General features: G+C 35.8%; 1 long non-coding RNA gene across 2 annotated transcripts in view; it reads right to left on the bottom strand.

Moving 5' to 3' along the window:
* Positions 1 to 3230: 3230 nt before the first annotated feature.
* Positions 3231 to 7519, bottom strand: part of LOC108543350 (uncharacterized) — a 63896-nt gene continuing 59607 nt past the window's right edge. Inside the window, exon 3 of one of the 2 annotated variants that reach the window (XR_001889544.1) lies at positions 3231 to 3300. This is a non-coding gene — a long non-coding RNA (uncharacterized LOC108543350). Of the gene's footprint in view, positions 3301 to 5078; positions 5331 to 7519 lie in introns of those variants that run through there. The other variant, XR_001889545.1, reaches the window with a different exon arrangement.

Genomic DNA, 7519 nt, shown 5'->3' with positions numbered 1-7519 from the left:
TACACAGATACATATTCACATACACATGCAAAATGTTCTCAGCAGCTGAAGCCCTCAATGAGAGCTGGAGATATAAGACAGGGCCACAGACAGGACATAGAAATAGGGGAATATCTACCTAGAGGAAAAGAAGTGATTATATGAAAAATATACCTGCACACACATGTTTATAGCAGCACAATTGGTGAATTGCAAAAATATGGAACCAGCCCAAATGTCCATCGGTCAGATAGAGTGGATAAAGAAAATGTGGTGTGTATATATATACACACGCACACACCAGGGAATACTACTCAGCCATAAAAGGAACAAAATAATGCATTTGCAGCCACCTGAATGGAACTCCAGACCATTATTCTAAGTGAAGTAACTCAGGAATGAAAAAACAAACATCGCATGTTCTTACTCATCAGTAGAAACTAAGCTATGAAGATGCAAAGACATAAGAATGATACAGTGGACTTCGGGGACTTGGGGGGAAAAGTGGGAGCGGGTGAGGGATAAAAGACTACACATTGGGTACAGCGTACACTGCTTAGGAGATGGGTGCACCAAAATCTCAGAAATCACCACTAAAGATTTTATTCATCTAACCAAACATCACTTGTTCCCTCAAAACCTATTGAAATAAAATAATAAATCGGTAACAAAAAAGTTACCTTTTTAAATATATAGTTATGTGAGATTTGAACACAACATAAACATGTATAACTGCAGCCATACAATCATAATATATTGTATTGCTATCATGGCCCCAAATTCCCTCATACCCATTTGTAGATAACTTTTGCCCTCATTCGATCCTTTAAAAAGCCATGATCTGCCTTCTGTCAATATAATCTTTGCCTAACCCAGAAAGGCATTAAAATGGACTCATACAAGCACAGCAAAGAAATAGAGGGATGTCATTAATCCCAACAAAGTCAAGTTGGTCTCACAGCTGAATTTTTGTTACAGCATCCAAACTGAGATCTGAAATGGCTTCTTAAACAGTTTATTTTTTTTCCTGTCAAAAATTGCCACAAAGTATGGGCTTAGAATGGAAGTTCAAGCCTTTGCAGACATTGTGATACCACAATGTGTATTTCTGATTCCTCACCATCAATATGGCTTTCTTTGCCTCAGATCATAGGCCTTCAAGTACCTGCTTCTGGAAATAAAGTTATGTTCAGAAAGTAAGGAAGGACCTGAGATGGAGAAAGAGTTTCCTGACTCTCAAAGTTTGGTTAGATTTCTCTTCTGTTTTTCTAGCAGTATTCTGTGCCTTCCCTTATCCTAGCACTAACATTAAATATTATGTCTTTCCCAAGAGTCTGAAGGCTCTTGCAAGGCAAGGTTTTCTCATATTTTCCATCTAGTAAGGTCTTGCATATTGCCTGGCTCCTAGTAAGGTCTCAGTAGTTTTTAAATAGATTACATATTATAGTTACCATTTGATGCTTTAATTAAATATGAATTCTTATTCTTAAGGTTGAATTAATTTATTCATCAAAAAATTATTAGCACCCACTATTTATGCTTGGTGATTACAAAGGCAGTAGTTACAAAAATAGAAAAAGCAAACACTCTTAAAAGGTTTATTTATAAAGAGTGTGTGTGTGTGTGTGTAACATGGAAGGACATTTTGAGATGGAGTTTAACTACTTGAGAAGATTTTAGAAATTTCATGCTGTAATAAAACAGTGCAAAGTAATTTTATCTATGTTGATTTGCATAATATAGTGTATAATCTAGACTCTGCCTTTGATCATCACCTCCAAAAGAGAGGCAGGTTGTTAAAACATATTTGTTACTGATAACAGAACTTCATTATCTCAATATGAGATGTAAGTCAGGTAGAATGGATTTAAAGCTGACTTGGACCTTTTTAAAAGAAATCTACATGGTTGTAGATGTTTGTTTGTGTTTTCCCATTTTATGTATCTTGCTCATTCCTGGTCCCTATGGGCCGTCTGAATAAAAGGTCAGGTTACTGTCAACTGTGAGAAAGACTGTTCCAGAAATGCTTCCAGCTGAGATCTCCCAGGAGATGTCACACCTTGACATGTGTGTCAGGACTTAAGGAGATAACTTTAAAATTCATATGTAAATATGCCATTTGACTGTGTGCATGTAGATGTTATAGTTATATAAGTATGTATGTGGTATGTATGTGACAGCATATAAATGTGTGCATGTGTGTTATGAGCATAGTTATATGTGTTATGTATGCATATTTGGGTTGTATATTAGTGTATGCTGTGTGTCTGTGCATGTGTGTTGTATGTGTGCATTGAATGTATATATGTTGTGTTTAGGGGGTGTGTGTATATATATGTAAATGTAGTGTGTGTTAGGAGAGACATTTCTGTATTTTTTCCTATGTATATGCTCAGAAAGTGAAAGAGAAAATATGTCATTATCTGTGGAGAATACAGCCTCATATTAAACAGATTAAAAACAACCTTTCCTAGGCTGTCAGAGAAAATGTTGAAGGGTTTTCAAAAGGAGAAGGAAATCTCTCAGGGAACCATATCTATATTTGCATTGCTTGTTTCAGAATAAAGACAAAAAATACAAATCCACAGCACACGCTTTTGACACAGAGTCATATTTTGAAAAGTGCTGGTTGGTAGCACCTCCATGATGTGCCTGCCTGTGACATTTTAAGATCACAAATTGCTGCTAAGAAACACTCTCTCTTTTCATATTTACACTTAAAAAACCTTTTCTTCTTAATGGTTAATTAGGTCACTAATCTATAGAAGCTCTTAAGAGGAAGATGAAATGTTGACATTTTGCAATTATTTGCTACTGTGAATAATACATAAACATACTACTTATGGAGAAAGTGGCTTTCAACCCCTTTTTCTTCCATGAAAGCTCATGCTGACAGCAGAATCCCTGTGCCTTGGGTCACAGACAGCCACACTACCTCCTCTTCTGCTTTATGTACTTTGGGAAACTACATTGTGCTCTTCCAAAGTGCACAACCAGTAGGGGCATGTGTGTATGTAAGTATATTGATCTTGTCTGATTCCAGTTACATCACAAGTGTTAAAACACTAGCACATCATTAATTACTTGAAGTAGAAACTCTTTTAGAAATCACTTTAATCAGACATAGATAATATTCTAATAATTTAATCCTACAGCAAGCACTTTGTAACTTCTTTAGTAACAGGATTATGACAAGTATGAGTAATGCAAAGATGACTAGGACACAGTGTTTGCCCTTTAGAAGCTGAGGAAGAGATGACTTACATTATTCAGCCATATTCAGGGACTATTGTAGAAGAATACGATGAAATATTATTCACCCTTAAAAAAGAAAAAAATCTTGCAATAATCAACAATATGGATGAATCTCAAAGACATTAATGCTAAGTGAAATAAACCAATCACAGAAGTACAAATACTGCATGATTCCACTTACAGAAACTATTTAAAATAGCCAACTTCAGAGAATCAAGTAGTAGAATGGTAGTTACCAGGGGCTGAGGGAGGGGAAAATGGGAAATTGCTAATCAATGGTCATAAATTTCAATTACACAAGAGGAATAAGCTCTAGAGATCTGCTGTACAGCATTGTGCCTATCATCAATAATACTATAATGTACACCTAAAATTTGTTAAGAGCGTAGATTGAATGTTAAGTGTTCTTACCATAGTAAAATGAAATTTTAAAAATTTGACTTATTTTGTTTTGCCTCTGTACTTCAAATGTTTCTTCTTCCATCTTGCTTCAATCATTTAATCCCATTGTCAAAACCACCATCAATAGCCTCACCCCTCTAAAATCTCAATTTCAAACCTCCTTTCTCTTAACTTAAACTTCTATTATTGCGGCTCTCTTATGCCCATGACTTGACACCAGTATATTATAAATTGAGCAACCTTCTCAGCGTCTTCATCATTATTCACCTGTATCTATCCACCATAATCTTTTTAATGCATTGCTGTGTAGTCTTCCCTCTGGCTTCCTTGCCTCCAACTTTGTTCCTTTGTTTTAACAGTCTCTTAAAATCATATATTGGATCATGCCAGTCACTTCAGTACATGGTTGTGGAAGGAAATAATAAATTCTTTACATCTATCCACTTGTATTATCCTCATTGTCCTCACCCTAGTCTAGGCTCACATCATCAGAAAACATGGTGCTGAGACTTCTACCTTCTGGTATTTGTATTATTTTCCTAGCACTGATGTAGTAAAATACCAGAAACTGAGTGGCTTCTAACAACAGAAATTTATTTCGTCATACTTCTGGAGGCTAGGAGTCTGAAATCAATGTGTCACGAGGGCATGCACTTTCTGAAAGCTCTGGGGAAAAAATCCTTCCCTTACATTTCCTAATTTCTAGTGGATGCTGGAAACCCTTGGCATTCTTTGGTTTACAGTTGCGTCACTTCAATCTTTGCCACCTTCATTATACAGTCTCTTTCCCAGTGTGTCTGTGTCTCCTTTCCTCTTCTTATAAGACACTAGTTATTAGATTTAGGGTCTCACCCTAATCTAACATGACTTCATCTTACATCAATTAATTATATCTGTAAAGACTCTATTTTCAAATAAGGTCACATTAGGAAATTTCAGTTGGAAATGAAGGCTTTTTTATGTGTGTGGAGGGAGGCAACACTATTCAACTCACTGTAGGAGTAATTGAGTCCTAAGGAAGACACACTATATTTACAAACATGAGCTCATTCACACTCTCAATGACTTGTTGTTTTCATCTTCAAAAGGGGCATTGCAACTGCCATGTCTTCTTCACCGAGTGGTTGTGAATATTTAGATGAACATTTTGATGGAAAATGGTTGTATACTACAAGGACCAAAACACATATATTACACATTTTTATTATATAGAAAGCATGTTGATATATATAATTCTTGAAATAATATATATGTATAAATAAGAAATAAAATACATCATTTCCTGCATTTTAAATTTAGAGTGCAATTCATTATCCTAATTTGCACATTCAGTTTCTAGTGTATTTTCAGATATGTATTCAGAATCAGTGTTTTATTTAACTGAAAGAATTTTAAAGATTATTTATTATTTTCTTACATTTCAGTGATTGGACATTGGGCCTGAAGCAATTAAATTATTTGTCCAGGTTTCTCCAGCTCATTGGCTGAAGAATGAGAACCCTGTTCTCCTTGTTCCCAAATGAAATGAGCAACTAATATAAGATGTTAAGTGATTTAATTGAGTGGCTAGTGATTCTCAGATGCAGCAGGTAGATGGTGGAGTTAAAAAGGATGATTTGAATTCAGCTGAGATATTGTCTAGTCATTTGATACTGTTCATGTTTCTTAATCTCGTTCAGATTTGGTTTCCTCAGCTGTAAAATGAGAACAATATTTATTCACAGAGTTAATGTGAATATTATTTGCTTAACATGAATAAATCACATAAATCATAGTCCCTTCCAGGTTTCTTAACTATGTATACATAAAGGCGATTTACTATGCATACATATATATATGCATACATAAACTTACACGCATTCCCCACACATGCAATAGCATGGCAAAAAGTCACACTCAATAAAAGAGATGATGATGATGTGACCAAAATAAGAGAGAAATGAGAGTGCTTCAGGAAAGCAATTATAACACACTTTTTCTTAAAGAATTAATAGAAAGCTAGCCATGTAATCAGACCCTGGTAGGTTCTTTGCTTATGTCATCTTATAAAATTTTCTCAGCAACCCCAGAAAATAAAGACCCCAGTTTTATGGATGAGAAAATTAATCATCAAAACATTCAACTAAGTTGTCGAAAACCCACAAACTTAATATTTGCTAAAGATGGATTTCAAATGGATGTCTGTCTAAAGGCAAAGGTTAGGATCTGTCTTGGAGCTGATAGGCACAGGCTGTGAAATAGGTAGAAATGCAGAAACTAGAACTGGAGCGTTAGTCAGCATAGTTATTTAGAAAGCCCTTTTGACACCCAGGCACTGATGAAAGAGCGAGTAAATGCATGCTTCTGCACCTGGCAGTTTCCGGACACCTTCCAAGCTCAGATTCTGCCTCTGCTCTGCCTCTTGGGATGACTGCTTGATTAATGAGCTCCCATTCATAAAGCCTTCTGATGAGGAATACACGCCATGGCTGTAAGTGGTAAGTCATATCATTGTTTGGATTGGCACTGAGACATGCAGGCAAAAGCTTTACCCCTGTGGCTAGGGAAATGGAGAGATAATATAATCAAATCTGTGGATTCATGCTCTGCAAGTCTGTAGGCTTATCGTAGGGGGCCACTTTGAGTAGAAGTCAGTTGGATTCCTGCCTGAATGTTATGTGTTCCAGTTCCCTATGTTTATTAAGTATTTTCAAGATTATATCTTAACCTAATCCTTTCCAAGCCTTTGGAATTCATTCTAGTTAGCTCACAGATGGATGAAACACAGGAGAAGTTAAAGAAAATGCCTGTGGATTGGTTTTCCCTGAATGTTTCTGATTTAGGGCAGAATTTAGGTAGGAAGAATAAATTTAAAATATCTTTGAGAGATAAAGAGGAAAAAATATAAAAACTTAGGCTTAACTTCCTGTGTGTAAGCCTCACCAAAGAGCTAACAAAGAAATGCTGTGTGCTTGCTAGGCCCTGGGCATCTCAGGATATATAGCTGAGTGTGTGCTTATGTTTTAGTTTACCTGTCTGAAATCTCTAGGTGTCTGTCTACACAGCTGTAAGATAATGAATTTATTTTTAAAAATAATCTAGTCAATGGTTTTTATTTTGTAGGGTGCTAAACAACCTATTTGATTTTTAAAAATAAACTTCCCTTTTAAAGTGCAGTAGACACAGACCAAATGAAACTTGGCTTATTTGTCCCTTCTAGGTTTATGTTTCTATGAATCAATATTTTTAATTATATAGCAGTTTTCAATAAGTCTCAAGTGTGTGTGCAACATATAGTTTCCAAAGAATTAGTCAGAAGTACTTTTGCAAAATCTAGTATGCTGGCTTGTAAGACCAGTCATAGCATGTATATAATCATTTGTTCATTCTTTGGTCATTTATTTAACAAATGTTTTTGGAGCAACTGTTATCTATGAGAGGTGGCAATGGAAGTGATGGGTATGTATGAGTTTAAAAAGAAAAACACAGAAGGCTCAGACTTGAGGACAGGAGTTTCTTTAGAGCTGTATGGTGATGTTCAGACATGTTCTCATGTATTTGTCATACAGGCTGAAAATAACAGGTGCCACATGAATAGGGATCATTAAACATACACTTAATGAAGTTTAAAGGATTCATTAAATGACACAGGGGTTTGATATTTTAGTCTTCATGATTCTTATGTACCACCTGTCTCAGTGTCTGAAATGCCACAATAAGCAAACTGTTATTTCTTTAATCTTAAAAACGATCTTGCTTTTGAGATAATTTTCAGTTTAAGACAAATACCTTCTTTAAAAAGTACGCATAGGCCGGGCGCGGTGGCTCAAGCCTGTAATCCCAGCACTTTGGGAGGCCGAGACGGGCGGATCACGAGGTCAGGAGATCGAGACCATCCTGGCTA

Source organism: Rhinopithecus bieti, unplaced genomic scaffold (assembly GCF_001698545.2).
Source record: "Rhinopithecus bieti isolate Rb0 unplaced genomic scaffold, ASM169854v2 scaffold_23815, whole genome shotgun sequence".
NCBI classification, from domain to species: Eukaryota; Metazoa; Chordata; class Mammalia; order Primates; family Cercopithecidae; genus Rhinopithecus; species Rhinopithecus bieti.
Note: the sequence above shows the minus strand (reverse complement) of the source record. Positions and strands in the feature narration are given on the sequence as shown.